Source organism: Manis javanica, chromosome 8 (genome assembly GCF_040802235.1).
Source record: "Manis javanica isolate MJ-LG chromosome 8, MJ_LKY, whole genome shotgun sequence".
Lineage (NCBI taxonomy): Eukaryota > Metazoa > Chordata > Mammalia > Pholidota > Manidae > Manis > Manis javanica.
The window spans coordinates 21,893,612-21,910,642 of NC_133163.1; the positions used below are offsets into that span (position 1 = coordinate 21,893,612).

General features: G+C 38.7%; 1 protein-coding gene and 1 long non-coding RNA gene across 5 annotated transcripts in view; one reads left to right on the forward strand and one right to left on the reverse strand.

Moving 5' to 3' along the window:
- Window positions 1-4,321, reverse strand: part of LOC140850718 (uncharacterized) — an 80,048-nt gene extending 75,727 nt beyond the window's left edge. The window contains exon 1 of the long non-coding RNA XR_012133737.1: window positions 4,095-4,321. This is a non-coding gene — a long non-coding RNA (uncharacterized lncRNA). The remainder of the gene's footprint in view (window positions 1-4,094) is intronic.
- The window catches only part of DIO2 (iodothyronine deiodinase 2), a 227,482-nt gene continuing 211,022 nt past the window's right edge, over window positions 572-17,031 (forward strand). For 3 of the 4 annotated variants that reach the window (XM_073242033.1, XM_073242030.1, XM_073242031.1), the window contains exon 1: window positions 983-1,239. The gene's annotated coding sequence lies outside the window, so the exon portion shown is untranslated. Of the gene's footprint in view, window positions 1,240-17,031 lie in introns of all 4 variants that reach the window. The other variant, XM_073242035.1, reaches the window with a different exon arrangement.

Below are 17,031 nucleotides of genomic sequence, written 5' to 3' on the forward strand. Positions count from 1 at the left end.
TTCAAGAGATTTAACTTAGTAGGTTATAAATGTATTGTTGAAAATGTTAAATCTCATTATTAATTGAATTACCAAAATAAAGACTTCAGGGAAAGCTGGTCTTTATTTATTTGGCAGAAATCAGTTAAATTCCATTAAACATGATTTCAAAAAGATGTTTTTATAGTCCCTGTGTAGACCAAGGCTGTAAAATTCAATTACATAAAGGTAATCACTCTATCACATTCTGATAATCAGAAATGGCCATGGTGAAAGTAAAAAATGGTATATTGGATAGCTGCCCCTTCAGCAAATACCATTATAATAACAAAGTCTATGCATAGCTGAATAATTCCTAAGCTGCTCTTTGCTTTCACTCAATAACGAGTGTAATAAAATTTCATCCTAAGAAAGAAACTTGGAAACCCCCTTGTCCTATTATGACAGAATTTGACCTGAACATTTCTATGTACAGAAATGAAGAGGAAACAGCAAGTTTATTCCAGTTATTATGCCTTGGAAATCATGTGTTCACTCTATAATATGGCCTGGAAAGCTAGGAATAGAAGACTTTTTCTTTTTTTCTCAGAAAAACAACCTGTAGCTTCAACTGTGTCAGAAGAAACTTTATAAAGAAAATGTTATAAGGAAGAAGGAAAAAAAATCTGATAAAGAGAGGAAAATACTGTTAATCTGAAGAGGAGGAGGATGGAGAAAGGCAATATGATTTGGGGGTGCTTGATTTGGAAGACAAAGTAGGGGTTCAAACTCAGAACCTGAGTTTTCTTTCTGGCAGTGATGTGCCAGTCATGCAGCCCATCCCTCTAAAACAGAACCACATTATGGTTTATAACGTGCAGGTGCCAAGAATAGGTAACCACCTCCCTTAGCCTTTTAGAAGAGTCCAGACAAGCTGTACAAGGGAGAGACGAGTCTCCGGGAAAAGGAGTTACAAGCAGCCACCTCCCACTGTCACTTTGGGTCACTGGAAATACACATACTTGCCCAGGACGTGCGTAGATGCTTTGAGGAAGTTGGAGAAATTAACTCCAAGTGCTGCTGAGTGGAGAACACTTCAAAGGCAAGGGGCAGTGAAAGAACCAGAAGCCAATCAGAGTGAAGGGGATGTTTGAGCCCAGAGAGAGGGGAGCATAAAATGACTAAGGATTTGGGGCTTCTCTCTCTTCACTGCCTCTCTTCTAGCTGACTTCTGCCAGTGTGGACAGGTATTTACAACTTCAAGAGGACAAGAGGGGTAAGGTGAGTGCGGGGCAACTAGACTATGTCTACATGCATACATGTTGTCCCTTTGCATTTGCTGGTGAGACTGGCCAATTCTAATCACGGGACAGCGTTCCCAAGGTACTCTGCTTATTTACTTTCCACCTACTTGAAGAGTCTGCTCACAAATGCACATTCAAGAAAAGGAGTGGACTCTGTGGCCATCACTGCTCCCTCCCTCTCCTCTCTGTGTGGGGAGGTGCTGATGGCACTCAGGCCTCCATTCGTGAAACAGCTGGCACTCTGCAGCCTCTTTGGCAAGTTCACTGTGATCCTAAATAAGACACTGCTTGGGGAGGCTCCTTTGAAAGAGACACATTAACCGTTCTAAGGTGGTCAACTTTGAATACATTGCTACAGAATTCTTTTTTAGGAACTGTTTTCTTGTGGATATCAGAAACCAGAAATTTTAATCTGGAGAAGAAATCCCAACTTGTGAAAGACCTATGTCTCAGTTGTGAGCATTTTTGAGTCCTGGAGTAATGCTTTGGCTAAGTGACGAGGTCACCCACAGCAGTAAAGCAAAGTGCAGAAATGTTATTCAGTGACAAGCTCTTGCTCTTTGTTCCCATGCCATCTGTACAGAGATTTTTAGCCCATTTTACATGTTAACATTTTTTTAGAAAGGCTTGGGGATGGGAAAGAATTTCAAATGCCATTCATTGCTAGTCCCAGCATTAGTCCCAGATAGTCCCAGATAGTGATCACTCTGTGAGTTTCAGTTGGACATAGATGACCATCAGTTCTTACCTGTCTGGTAAAATGCAGTCTAATATATTTGTTGTTCATGTTGAGGACTGAGTCCATAAAATATGATGTTTTACTTCTGGTTGTTTTAAAATAAGCATCAAAGGAATTGGTGGATGGTTCAAAATAGAATGGTATTGTCTGAGCTGATGAATCAAAGGTGTCTGTATTACCTTCCACCTCACAGTGAAGTTCATTCCTAACTAATTTACATGTATGTAAAAAGGAATGTAGCTCATGTAATATTTTTTAGCAGGGGAGACTATTGGGACCTCAATAACTGTCAAGTGGTATGGGACTAGGTAAAGGAAAGATTCTCATGATGTCATCTTGTTCCTTACTCTCATGATTAAAGATGATCACTAAGAAAAAAAATAGTCCACAAGAGTGTTACAATATGTGGGCCTTGTATTCTTTGGGCACTTGACACATCCCAGAAGTTGCTTCCGAAAACTCTGGCAGAGCTGGCCTATTTCTCACTGATGGTGTGGGAGAGAGAGGAATGGAGATGGGTAAAACCATGTAGTTAGATGCAGATCATTGCTAAGATTCTAACTTTTATTTGGAGGGGTCAGAGTTCACAGGTGTACAGTAAATAATTAGTGACCTGCTGTTTTTGCTCCAGAGTCCCCTTATCTGCTTTGCTTTCAGCCATCAATGACGAGCAAGCAGAGATCGACTAAAAAATAGTTCTTAAATGTCATCTACAAGGTCTTTGTTTTGCTTTACAGCTTCTCATTTCACCTTTGCATTGTCTGTTATTCTAAATTGCTTGACTCGTTTTAGAAGCAGCCAGGACATAAATCCTAAATAGTAAAAGTTGTACATTTTGCTAATGTGTGTGTGTGTCTTCATATACACAAATGTGTATATGTGTATCTCTGTGTTCATATGTATATGTGAACAAATACATTTATAGGTAGCTAAATATTATTAATGATGTTAGTTTCTCTGACATAATACACATGTACATATATCTGTGCATATATACTATTATGCATTTGTATAAAGCTTTTTATTTTCCAAAATACTTTTTGTAGATGATCTTAATCTGAACTTCATAATCACCCTGCACAAAGGTTAAATGACCTGCCCGAATTCACACTTAGTAAGTGGGAAAGCCAGAGCTAGCCGTGAAATTTCCTGAGTCCTAGCCAAGAGTTCTTTCCACTACAACAGCTGGTTACTGGGAAGGCCAGGGGAAGAAACTGATTTAGCTTCTCTGAAGTTGAGAATTATTGATAGTGACTGAGATATAAGCAGTGCAGTTATTTTCCAAGACAGTCCTATGTGTGATTAAGTTGTATAAATGGCCATGTATGATAACTTTGATATGTTCTGTCTATATTATGCTATAGTTCACCATTACCTGGTACTCTAATTCTTTTGTGTTACTTATCTTTTTTGTTGACTTCATTTTGACAAACCATTCCATAGTTGTTCCTTATACTAGTAATAAAAATACTGATATAAGGTATCCTATTCTGAAGATATGCAAAACTAGAATCTTGAATCGCATTTACCTCAATTGCTCAAATAGTGGCAAAACAATATAATTAAATTCTATTTTCAATACTAACTGCCCTTTAGCCAAAACTGACACTGTTAAAACTTGGTGAACCATTTTTTTTTTAGACATTCTCTTTTGAGACCCCCATTTCTTTATCTAATTTATGGTTAAGTCTCACAGAGATAAGGCAAATTGAAAGGTCTTTAATTATTAAACCAATGCTTACTGTCAGGGTTAGTAAAAGAAATGGAAAAACTGTTATTTCATTACAAACCACAGCATAATAATAATCAAAATCGACCAAGTTGACAATTAAGCATTCTCCATTAGAACTCAAGATATCATTGCCAAATAAGGAGCAGTGGAAAAGCCCTTGGTAATAATCTTGGTTTGATAATGAGTATTCTGAAAGTTTAGCCTGACACCACAGACTTTTGTATTTGAGATCTGAAAGTCTTAAACGCAATTTTCACAGTCAAACAATTATTTTTTCTTGGAAAACAAGGTAACACCCTGCATTCCATGGAGTAGAAGGTGAGATGCTCTAACAAACACACAGAAAAACATAGTGGCTTACTTAGACAGAAATGCAATTCTCACATTACAGTCCCGCCGGTCCAGATGGTGAAGGACATGGACTCCTCTAGGTCATTAAAGGGCACAGGTTCCTTTTTCTCTGCTGCATTACCATTCCCTGATGTCATGCTCCTCAGTGTTACCAAACCTGAGTCTCTATCACGTCTGTGCTACAGCCCATAGAAGAAAGGATGGCATAGTGTCCCGGGCAAGTGTCTTTTAGGAGATGACCCAGAAGCATGGGAACTTACTTAGTTTCAAGGAATGCTGGGAAATGTAGTCTACAGCTGGGAGGCCATGTTTCTAAAAAAAAATGGGGTCAAGGAGAAAGGTTGGAAGGTGGAAAGAGTGGGCTGGCTCATCTGTTAAAAGAAAGTGGAGTAGAAGAGATACTGGGGAACACCTAGCAGTCTCTGTCACAGCCATTACACAAAGTAAAATGCATTTGTTCGAGCAGGAATGGTACTATAACGAATCATCAGGGGCTTTCAGTTAAAAAATGAATTAGTGTGTAGTGTGATAGTACTTAGGTTATTTTAAAATAGTGGCTCTCAAGCTTTCTCAGTCTAGAATCATTTCTTTGGGGCAAAAGTTATGCAGGTAACTACACTCTGCACAAGATTTAACTGTGTACCTGGCTTTGTTTTTAAAGAGAAGATACAAAGGTAATTTCTAGTTTTTATATAACACAAGGAGATTAGAAAGGCATGGCCTTTTTTTCGACATCACAGAGGAATGAACTTTTCTAAGCTAACTTTCTAAATAGTGGAAACTTAACATTTTAAATTCTAATATATTTTCTAACAGCATTATTCTCTTTAGTATGTATGTGTCTGAGGGTGTATGTAATATTTATTAAACTTAGTTTTCTACCTCCTTAAACCGAATGTACTGAGCACAGTTGAATTAATTTATACTTTCATTCAATGCACATTTATTCAGCACCAATTACGTATGAGTGACCACATCAGACTCTCCATAGGGTTTCAGATTTATTCTTCCCAACAATCCAGTGAGATAGAATAAATTTTCCCTGTTCACATGTGAGGAAACTAAATGTCAAGGAGATTAGGTAACATGCTCAAGGTCACATAACCAAGCCTAGTTTTAAACCCCAGTCTCTGCACTTTATTCTACTTCTATCAGTTTTCTTCATAAAACGTTTATCAAGCAACTTTTATGTCCTGACAGTAAGCTAGATGCTTTTATGTTTCCATCCTATTTAACCTCATGACAAGCCCATGACATAAATATTATTTTTCCATTTTACGGATGCTGTATCTGTGGTTCAGCAAAGTCAAGTACCTCACCCAAATTGCAGAGCAATGAGTAGGACAGACAGGGTTGAAATCTTGACTACTGCTCTTTCTGCTCAGAGCCCATCTTTCCTCCTATTTTGTGAAGTCACTACTCCCAGTGGACTTCCAACTTAGATGCAAAGCAGACTTGGTTTATCTCCCTCTCCTCTGAAACTCCTATCTCCTTCCTTGACGTATCCTATTAACACTGTTGCAGAAACATCTCTCCAATCTATCCTCCAGCCTAGCCTGGCCTTTATCGTGTAAGGCCTAGAACTATTTCCTAACCAGTCTTTCCATAATCAAATTATCCCTGTTTATTCCAATCTCCACATTGTCAAGAGGTGTTCACCCCAAATTAATAAAAGCATCCAATCACATCACAGTTCTTCCATTCTTAATATGTTCCATTTGTTCTTGGATCTCCATAGAATAATATCTCAGTTCATTGGCATACAAAGTTCTCCCCAATTCAGCTGCAGCCTCATCTCTCATCACTCAGTTCCCACCCAACCTAAATTCTATCCATACTTAATGGTTTGCTAATCTCCAAACCCATCTGCCTTTTCATGCCTGTATTTTTGTACATGATGTTCTTGTGGCCTAGAGTAGCCTTTCCCATTTTTTTCTGCCTGAAAAACTTCTACACTTGAAAGACCTAATTATAATATAAAAGCACAAAGTTACTTCCCCAAAAGAAGTTGGTCACTCTTTGTTCCCATAGTACTACTCTCCATGTATCTTAAGTTGCATTGTAATCATGTGTATGTATGCCTGTGTCATCCAGACTATGCTCTCCTTGACAGCCAGGACCACCTGGGCCTTGCACAATGCCTGGCACATAATAGCTATTCAGCAAATGTTTGGGAACAGAGGATGGACGACTCAGCTGCTAGACACAGCACAAAAGCAGTTGTGATGCAGTGGCCACTTAACAACAAAACAATCAACTGTGTATTGAACACTTACTCTAGAAAAAGCTCTCTTGCTTAGTACTATAAGGGGATTAAGAAAGAATAAAATAATGTTTGCCTTTAATTCTTTGGCCTAGGTTAGAATTTAAGCATGGTATCTTAAGACTGATATTTTAGAAATTAGAATATTCATGTCACTTCTTAATCATTGAAATTTTGTTCCTATAAGACTGTAAGATCCTTGAAGATGGATTTTGTTTTCATCATTATATTCCTAGTTCCTGCCATTATGTGCATAGTAGGTGTTCAGAAATCTTTGTTGAAAGATGTATGAATAACAAGTTTTTGAAAATTGTCATGTAGAGTGAAATATTTAAAGTACAACGTAAGTAGCCTAGCCTCTAGAGATACTACTGGAGATGAGATGAAGATTCAGGCATTGAAAGAATATTTGGGTCAATCTGAGACAACAGAATTAAAGAAGATTGAGAAAATGTTGAAGTCCTGTCAAAGAGATAGAAAAAAGTATGGGAAATGCATTGTATTAATTAAGCTAGTGCCCCATAAATACTGCCTAATAAACCACCCCAAAACTCAATGTCTTATATCAGCAAACACTTATTTTCACATATACAAATCTGTTGATTTAGGCCGCCTTAGCTTAGTAGCTCTGTTTTAGGCTGCAGGTGACTTACCTTGGGATTAGCTCCAGGCTGTGGTCGGGTTCAGGTCTATTCTATGTCTGCATACTTGTGGTGTCTCAGGGAGGGGTTAAGTGTATTTTGGGTATAAGAGGGACATGAATTGTAACCAACGGATGGGTTTTCATTTATTGATTCATTCATTTTTCAAGTTTTCATGTCTTCATTTTTCGTGTCTTCCCTTTGTCAGAATTTATAGCCTTTGTCATGTGATTTTGCAGTACTTCCCACTAGAATATATGGTATATGTTTAATTCAGTCATGAATAGGGATTATTTTTGTGTAAACACTTTCTCAAGCTGTTCTGCCTTGAACCCTCCTTCCTTTCCTGGAAGCGAATGCCTTAACCACATCTTAGGTAGATTTATAACTTCTCAGTCAGCCTTGGTGTTAAAATACTATTCAACTTCGAACTGTAATGCATATCTTTACCCCCCTGATCAACAGCTATGTCTAGTGCTCGAGGGACCTGCGGGGGAAGAAGAGTGGTTTTCTCCTACTCCTATACTGGCACGGTGTGGCATGTATGGCGTGAGAGTTGGGATCATGATCTGGGTCTCTCATTCTCTTTTCAAGGTCTCTGATCTCTGATCTCCAGTGTTGAGGGATGGTTGGGAGAAATGAAGAAATAGCAGATTCTCTTGACTCAATAGCCCAGGTTTTAGTTCTCTTTCTGTAAATTGTCTTTGCTTCTTTGGCCAACACAAACTGGCTTGCTATGCTGTCTATTTAATAGGTGTCCACATGCTGATTCCATAGTAAGTCACATGTATAAATTCTTTGGAGATGGCCTGGAAGGTAGCTCTCTGTACCATTATAGCTGAGTTAAAGGTTCCAGCTCTGCCTCTTCTTTGCCCATCCCAGCTCCCATCCCCAACATTGTACTTGATATCCTGGACACCCTTGGCTGAGGGTACCTCCAAGAACATTTCTAGCCCAGGTGAATGTCCTGGGGGAAGCTCACTCATCCTTGCCACAAAATAAGGTAGGATTCCAGGAACTCCTCTGTCACCTACATTCTCTAGCCTCTCTCACCAAGTATTTTTTTATTTTTATTAAAGTACCATTGATACACAATCTTATGGTGGTTTCACATAAACAACACAGTGTATTCAACATTCTCCCATATGATCAAGTCCTCACCCCCTCTATTGTGGTCACTTTCTATCAGCGTAGTAAGATGATATAGTCATTAATTGTCTTCTCCCTGCTGTTCTCTCCAAATCTTTTATTCAAGAAAGCATGAGACAGAACAATAAGTTAACTGCCTACATGGCCATCCCAACAGGAAATAAGGATGTCAGCCTCCTCTTTCTAAAGGCATCCTCCAGTCATCTAGAACAGGTCTCTTCTCACTCAGATGTGGTGTGGTTAAGAGGTTGAGGGGTGGCTACAGAGCTACCCTCAGGCCAACAACTCAGAGCCAAAATTCTTGACACCTATGCTTTCTGCCAACAGAAAGAAAGGCAAGATCTGTAATACTGACTTTTACCTGCATAGGGCTGAAAGTTGAAGCTATGCGGATGTGTAGACTCTCAGAGGGAGAGAATGTAGGGAGAAGAATTCAGTACTAGAGACTAACACACTTGAGGAATGGAGGGATGTGCTGGAGGCAGAGAAAGAGTCTGAGACAGAGAATTTTAGAATCCTGATGCCAAATGCAGTAGTGCTAGTCTTCCTAATCAAGTTTCTTAAAGGGAAATGTCAAGGTAATGCATTCCTTATTCACCTGCTAAAGGACAGAAAAGAGCGGCTCAAAATTGGAAGAACAGAAATCATCTGGCTTAACTTACTTTACTAATGAGAAAACTGAATTCCATAGAAAAGACTGATCTGAGATCATATCATTAGTAACTGATGGACCCAGATTCAAAACATTCACATAGTTCAAAAAATGTATAAAAGGATGCACAGGACTTCCCCTGTTTGTTGCTTCGCGTTCTTCCTTGCAAGGTTACTGTCACAGTTCTTCCTGGAGGCCCCTATAGAATTGTGCTCTGAATTGGAAGCAATCTCTCTGATAAAGCAATATAGTTGCTGCCTCATACAGTTGAGAAAACTGAATCCCAGAGAAGTCATGTACCTTACCCAAGGTTCACACAAGTAGTTGGTAATAGAAATGGTACAAACAATAGACATCTTGGATGAGAGATGACTTTTTTCTCTATCTCTAATTTTCTCTGTCTCTAATTTCAGGTGGATCAAGCCTATTCATGGAGGGGTAGGCGTCACCTTGCCATTCTCTGATAGCCTTCTGGGTATATCTTATAGTCTTTGTGTTATTCTCAATATTTTCTTTTATCATGGTCTTAAAAACTGTCTTTTCAACACATTACCAAGTTCTCAGATGTGTGATCCTCTTCTGATCTCTCCCTGGCTACACTTCTGTCCCTGTTTAGCACAGATTGGAAGCTTAGTCACCCTCTTTACTGTCTGTGAGTCACTGGGGAATATCCCTGCATTTCAGCCTTCCCAGCCCTTGCAATAAAGAGTAGCTTCATTAGACTAAAATCTTAATAAGAATGGTGATCCTTTCTTCCAGAACAAACCTACACAAAATAGGCTATATTTCTTGTTAGTTTACATACTAATTTCTGTAGTAGAGAAAAACATGCTTCAGTATGTTCAGCTTTAACTTAATTTTTGGCACTTCCTTCAGAGCAGATTTGTATACTGTGGAATATCCATGTCCCAGTAGTCAATGTAAATATAGTAAGGAACAGCCTCCCTCCCTCCCTCCTTCCCTCCCTCCCTCCTTCCTTCCTTCCTTCCTTCCTTCCTTCCTTCCTTCCTTCCTTCCTTCCTTCCTTCCTTCCTTCCTTCCTTCCTTCCTTCCTTCCTTCCTTCCTTCCTTCCTTCATTCCTTCCTTTTTTCTCTCTCTTTAATTGTTTTTTATTTTATATACCTTGAAAGAAGAATTCCCATCCTCTCTGGTAGGCTGAATTACTTCTCTTGTTTCTCTAAACTGTCCCCAATGTTTATACATCGTATCACCAAATGGTTTGACTTGTGTGTTTTTATATCCTGCCTGGCGTGTTAGACACTGTTAAACCCTCTTGAGATTCCTGATGCAGATTATGCAGTGATTCCTGTTGTCATTTTGTTGTTTTTTCTGAAGGGTCTGGAGATCCTCAGACTTCATCTCCCTTTTCTGTTTATGATCTTTTGGTTTGTCTTAATGTTGTTAGACCTTTGTTATTACCAATTGTTCCAGAATCATCTTCCCTCTCCCTCCCTTCTTCCTTCCCTCTCTCATCACTATTGCTCCCTCCTTTCTTTACTTCCTTCTGAATCCTTTCCACTCATTCCCTACTGTATCCTTCAGTGGGTATTTGGGGTCTGCTATTTCCCAGACACAGTTAAGTCAGAGATGAGTACTTTTCCCTTTCATAAAATGGGGAATGAAGAGAACCTACTTTGTACTGTTGTTATAAGAGAGGAGCTACTATGTTTAAAATGCTTAGAACAGTATCTGGTAGCCTGTAGGTACTCAAAAAAGGTTAGCTATTACTATTAAAAGTGAAAATAACCTCAGTGCCATGGTAAAAAGACTTTAGAATTTTCAAGGCTGACTGTGCATCCTTTGGCAGCGCTGTGATTTTAGTCCTCTTCCTGCAATCCAGGCCCCAGTCCTGCGGATAGCCAGGACAGCCAGGGTCCCTACTCCAAGCCAGCGAGTAAAGGAGCCTTTGGTCAGCACAGATGGCTACATTATTTTCCTCTCTTCTTGTCTCTTCCAGCTGAACGTCATTTTTCTAAGGTTTTTTTGTTTGTTTTTGAAGACAACTGTATACATTTTTTTGTGTGGCCTGTGTATAATCACACTACTGTCCTTGACTTAGTGGTAAACTTCTATGTGACAATAGAGTCATAGGTCATGAGCCCTGGTTGGGGCCCAACTGTTCAAAAGGGCCGTTGTAAATTTCCTTCAACCGATGTTATTTTTTCCATATTGCTGGAAGTCCCAGAGGATTTTACTATTTTTCTTCTCTCTTTCCAACCACTTACATGGATGAACCTCTCACAAGTGTTTTAAAGCTTTGGAGTTTACCTCTTCACTGACATCTTCTTCATGCATGTTTTTAATATGTTACAAAGTTCTTGTGTCCTGACCCTCCCTTCCTTCCTGTTAGAGCTGATGCTTCTTTTTCACTGTTGCATAACTAATTTCTAAGCTTTGGAAAACTTAATTTCAGCTTCACTGTTGCGTGAATAGAAAAGATAGCTCTTTACATTTCGTGTGGCTCCATATCTCTTTCTTGGTATATCCTATTCATTCTCTAATTGATTCACTAACTTTTTCTATGTTTTTTCCAGACAGCATGTCTTCCTAAGACTATTTAAAGGGAAATTTTAAGAGGTTGTGTCCTCCTATGTTTTCATACTTCTCTAAATTTTTAGCGGTTTCTGAGAGACAGAGCTCATGTCTCTTTCCATTCTTACAGACCTTTTTTTCACAGAAAGAAGGGAGACAAGGTGCAATTCCAAACTTTTTGTTTTTGACCAGCTACTATTAAGTTTACATCTGCGATCTTCCAATTTAGATATCAGGTCCTTTTGACTTCTGGGCTAGGGGGGCTTACCGCCCCTTGGAACATCACCCTGAGACCTCAGGCCCCCTAAGACATGGGCACCGTGTCTTCCTATTCATATTCAGATTTATTGTTCTGCTAAAGGAACATCAACTTATTTTTCTTCTCTCAGAACTAGACCTCTACTCATTGGTATTTATAGCAGTTGTTTCTGTATTACATGTTTCTACTTGTACACTTTTTCATTTTAATTACTCTATCAAGACTTCTTTTGAATATTTTCCCCGCATTTCTGATTCCCCTCAGTTGCCTGTTATCTCAGACTGAATTACTCCTTTTCCCACAATAGTTTTGCCTTTCACTCATTCAGTAGATATTTATGAATGCCTACGGCATACTAGGCACTGTACAAGGCCTTGGAGATGCGAGGATGAACAGGACAGAAAGTTCTCTGCTGTTAGGGAGTTTTCATTTTAGTGTGGAAGACAAATAAACGAACAGTATAATATCAGATAATGATATATGCTTAGAAAATAATGTAGCCTAATGGAGAAGTGAGCTGGGTTTAGGTGAGTATGCAAGCTATTTTTTGAAGAGGATGATTAGATCCTCTCTGAGAAGGTAACTTTAAGCTGAGAACAGAATGAAATGAGAACTGGGAGAAGAGTTTTCCAGGCAGCAGGAATGAGAATTCAGGAATGGGAAAGAGCTGTTCAGGGAACAGAAAGCAGGCCATAGCAGAGCTTGGAGGGAAAGAAGAGGAGAAAATGATGTTGGAGAAGTGATTAGAGGTCAGGGCATATCAAGTACTGTCCATCTTACTGGGGCACCATAGAATTACTTTTTGTAGATTGGTACTGATTGTAGATTTTATAGTAAGGTTATAGGAGGCCACCAGATGGTTCTGAGCCAGGGAATGATAAGATATGACTTCAAAAGATCACTTTGGCTACTGTGTTGAGAACAAGCTATAAGGAAAAAGAGTGAGGCCCGGGGACCAGTTGGGGGGTACTCTTTTTAGTTAAATGATGTTTTGTTCTGTTAGATTCATGTGATACAAACTGACTTACACAAAGACATATATTATTTCGTATATAAGGAGTCCACTATCAGGGTGAAGCCCAGGGTTAGTTATTTCAGTAACTCCGTGGTGCCTTCTGCCATCCCTGGCTTTGGTTTCATCCTCGTACTGGTCACAAGAGAGCTGTAGCTCTGAGCATGTTGCCCCAGAATGACCAAGCCCAGAGGTAGAAGAGAGATTACTACATCATGTGGCAATGTCTTAGCAAGTGTCCTTTCTTCAAAACTTGCCCAATACCTCTTTAGCCAGAATTGGTTACTCCTGAACCGATCGATTCAAGACGGAAAGTAGGAAATTATCAGTATTTACTTGGGGTAACGATTTGGGGATGAAATAGATACAGTACAGAGAGAAAGAAATTGTGAATGCCTAGCCTAATGTGTGGAATACAGCATGACCTCATACGAAACTAAACCAAAAGCAAACACACAAAACAACCCTCTTTCTTTGTATATTTCAGAACAACTGATATTTCCCTAGGGACAATTCTGTTTCCAATAGGGTTATACCACCTGTAACATAACAAAAAGATATTCAACTAACTTTTCAAGTTTGCTAATAAAGAGAATCTCTTTGTGTCTCTTTTATGATAGGTTAATACTCTGGGAAGTTTACAAATGAGAACTGTGTGACACTTTGTAACCATCCCATGAAGTACGTATTTCTGAGTCCATTTTGCAGAACAGAAAGCTGAGCCTAATTAACTGATTAAGATCAGGTAGCAATTTTTGCCATTCTCCAAAGTCAGGTACATTCCTGTATAATTTTAATAATAAATTAAAAGTATATTTATGGCCTTAGCTACATCTGCATATGTGAGCCTTTTTAAAGGATTCAGAATAGATAGCTTGCCTAGATCTTGATAGCTGGATCTCATTTTTAGCTTCCAAGGGCTCATAGGCAATTTGGAAAGCAATAATCTTCAAATTTAACAAATAAAGGTCAGAAGAGATATATCACCTGGAAGCAGACTTCAGAGGCACATTTCTTCTATGTGACAACTCACACATAATAAAGACAGTATCTAATTATTTTAGAAATACTTGAGTGGGAGGAAACTGTTATGTGGATGTTGAGGTGCTAATATTTTCTGAAAGGGATATTATGAGAGACACAATCAACAAAAACACAGAGTATTTCCACCTGAAGGTAACTTATTTATTCCATTCAGTTTCGGGTTTTGTCTTTGTATTTTTAACCTCTGCCTCAGTGTCTACAGCTCACAGATATTGACTGAACCATAGCTGTTGAGATGTGAAATTAGATGATTTAAAGATTCACATCTGATTCCCAAGATATGCTCCAGGGCATACTGTGTTGTGCTTTAGGGAATAAAATGATCTCAAGCTGGGATTAAGGGGGGCACGAGCGGGGGAAATCTTGGCAATAACAATAAATATTGCATGGTGGCGCAATGGTTAGAAAATAATGTTCTTAAAAATTTTCCAAACAACTATACTTTCATATTCAGGTTATAAAGCAAGAAACTAAACTGTCTCAATTGTTGTATTTATTATATGGTGGAAAATCTCTAAGTTATTCAGCAGGTTTTCAATTGCCAATGGCTCAAAAGTGAAATTCACTCTGTTTTTTGGATCCACGTGGGGCACTAAAAATAAATATAAAAACCCTGGGAGAGTTTTGTGACACCCAGATTTTAATTTGTTAATGGTAATGAGGGGAAAAGGAGATGGTAGCTCTTGAATGTCCCATTCTAAAGAATGAAGTATTGGTGTAGAAAACAAGATAATTCTACTGGGGCTTTGATTGATCTGTCATTTGCATAATCAGGAGTAGAGGACAGTCTGAGAGTATAGTCTTCCAAATAACTTTTATCTGTGTTACCAGAAAACAATGAAACATTGACTCAGTGCTTCCTGAACATGTTCCTTTCTACCCTCTGGCAGAACTTCTAATAAGTGAACTGATCAGAAAACAGTGGAGGAAAGTAGGCAGAAAGAGAAACAAGGAATCTGGGTTAATTTCCAAACTGAATAATCAGCTTCCTACTAAAAAAAGAGAATTGGCAAGGCTGTATGGAAGGTTCCATGATTCCCTCATTCCCATTGTGACAGCAGTATGTGAGCTGGCAAGAGAGACCTGCAAATACTATGGATAAACCTAATCATTTCTCAAAGGCTCCCATTTAACCCACTGTAATTTAAGATTACACAGCCCTACTTGCCCTGCATACATCCTCTTCTGTGTTGAGTCCACAACTTTGCTTGAGAACCTAACAATCGTTGCTCTGAGCGGTGTGTTAGTATGGAGTGCTTTGTAGTTGCTGACACACTTGGGGATTTGCAAGCTTGGCCCAGGAAGAAAATCTGTCTTCCCTCCCTGAATTTTGGAAATACTTGGCCAGTATCCCAGTGCCCCATATCCCTTGCTTCCCAGCTCCAGCCTTCTTTTTATGATTTAAAAAAAAAATCCTGCTTATTTTGTTGCTCTAGGTTGGTGCAGAGAAAAGACTTGAGGGGGACTCATGGACTTGTGTTTCAAACAGCCTAGATTCTACCCAACAGAGCAGAGATTATATGACTCTTCAGAAAAGCTGCAGAGCTGCCATTCATATACTGATTTTACATATAAGGAAAAGGTACTCAAGGGAGTTTAAATGACTTACCCAACTTTATACAGTAAGTGCCAGAGCCAAGCTTTGGGCATAAGTTGGTCTGATCATACTCTTTCCACTGAGATGCAGTCTTTCAGATTTATATTTATATAAACCACCAAGAGATAAAGCAGAAAGTTGCCTTTTAGTAAATGGTATTTGGAAGTGTTCACTAAATATGTCTTTAATGCAAAAAGGATGAAATAATTAACAACTGGTTTCAGGAATTTTTTTCTCCTTTATAGTTGCTAAAATTTTTTAAATGAACATTCACTACTTTTACAATTATTAGAAAAAGAAAAAGAAAGAAAGAAAAAAAATGCCTGTAAAGAAGTTTTGGATGAGGAATGTTCTTCAAAGTTCAAATCATCACTATTATCGCTGGGTCAATTATTGTTGGTTTAGTGGATTCAGTTCTCAGAATGGTCAGTGTCACACAGTGACCTTCTAATTCTCCCTTCCTTGGTCTCTCCATCTGTGAGCAGATTTAATGCCTGCCACCCATCCAGGAGAATGAGATGTTCTAATGAGTACAGAGATGTAAAGTACTCTCAGAGGCTTGGATAAAAAGCCCTGGGAGTAGAGAACAGTATTGTAAGTAAAGTTGCAAGCCAGTACACATTCAACAATTACTTGATTTATAGCCCAGAAGGCTTTAAACACATCACAGAGAAGAAGGAAAAGAAATGATTATCAATGTACATCCATAGACATTGATATATCATAATTGCATAATAAGAATTATGCTCTCTGAAAAAAACCAGTTTGCATTTCTAGTGTGAGACAAGGAGCCACACCTAATTTTTGGATCTCAAGCATCAAGTAAGAGAGATACACATAAACTCTTGAAATTTAGAAAACAGAATTTTGGAAGGCAAGTCTCCTTTCCCAGTGATTTGTGAATTTAGGGATATGTTGTCTAGGATCAGAAACTTAGCTTAACAAATCACACAGATGACTGAGGGCAAAAATCCTCAATCCCACATCATACCATCAATTGCACAAAAAAGCTTTCCTGTTGTCTAGAGCAGCACTGTTCAATAAAATTTTCTAAAATGATGGAAATGGCCTATTCTGAGACTTTCAAAACAGAAGCCGCCTACCGTGTGAGTTACTAAGCATTTGAAATGTGGCTAGTGTGACTGAGGAACTAAAATACTATTATTATTTAATTTTAAATAATTTGAATATAAATTTAAGTAGCCACATGTGGCTAGTGGCACAGATCTAAAGACAAGTTAATATAATACAAGTTTCTATTTCATGGTCCCTGCTCTAAGCATGTTTAATTTCAATGGCCATGCTGACTTATCAAACTTAATAGGGTTGGGAGAGAAACCGGACTTCAATGGGAAAACATTCTTTCCCCCATTAAACCATGAGTCTAGACGTTCTTAAGCATTCTCCCATTAAGGAACCCAAAGGCCCCTTCAAGCCATGTAGGCTTCTTCATTGAGTGGCTACTTCTTTGCAGATAATGGAAAGGACTTTTCAAGGGCAATGATTCCATGTGAATCCCTCTGTATGCATTAGTATTCATATACACATTCATTCACTAAAAAAATACTGAGTGTCTATCATGAGCCAAATGCTTTTCTCTCAAAGAATTTTCCTCTGTTCACTTTTTGGTGTGTTGCCTGCCTTTCATCCCCACTTCATATGCACATGGGGGCCAGAATGGCTTGAGGAAGGAGCTTTGGAATCAGACCAGCTTGAAATATCACTGTTTCCTAGAACAGGGTTTGACAAAATTTTTATTGTAAAGGGGCACATAATAAATATTTTAGGGTCTGTGAG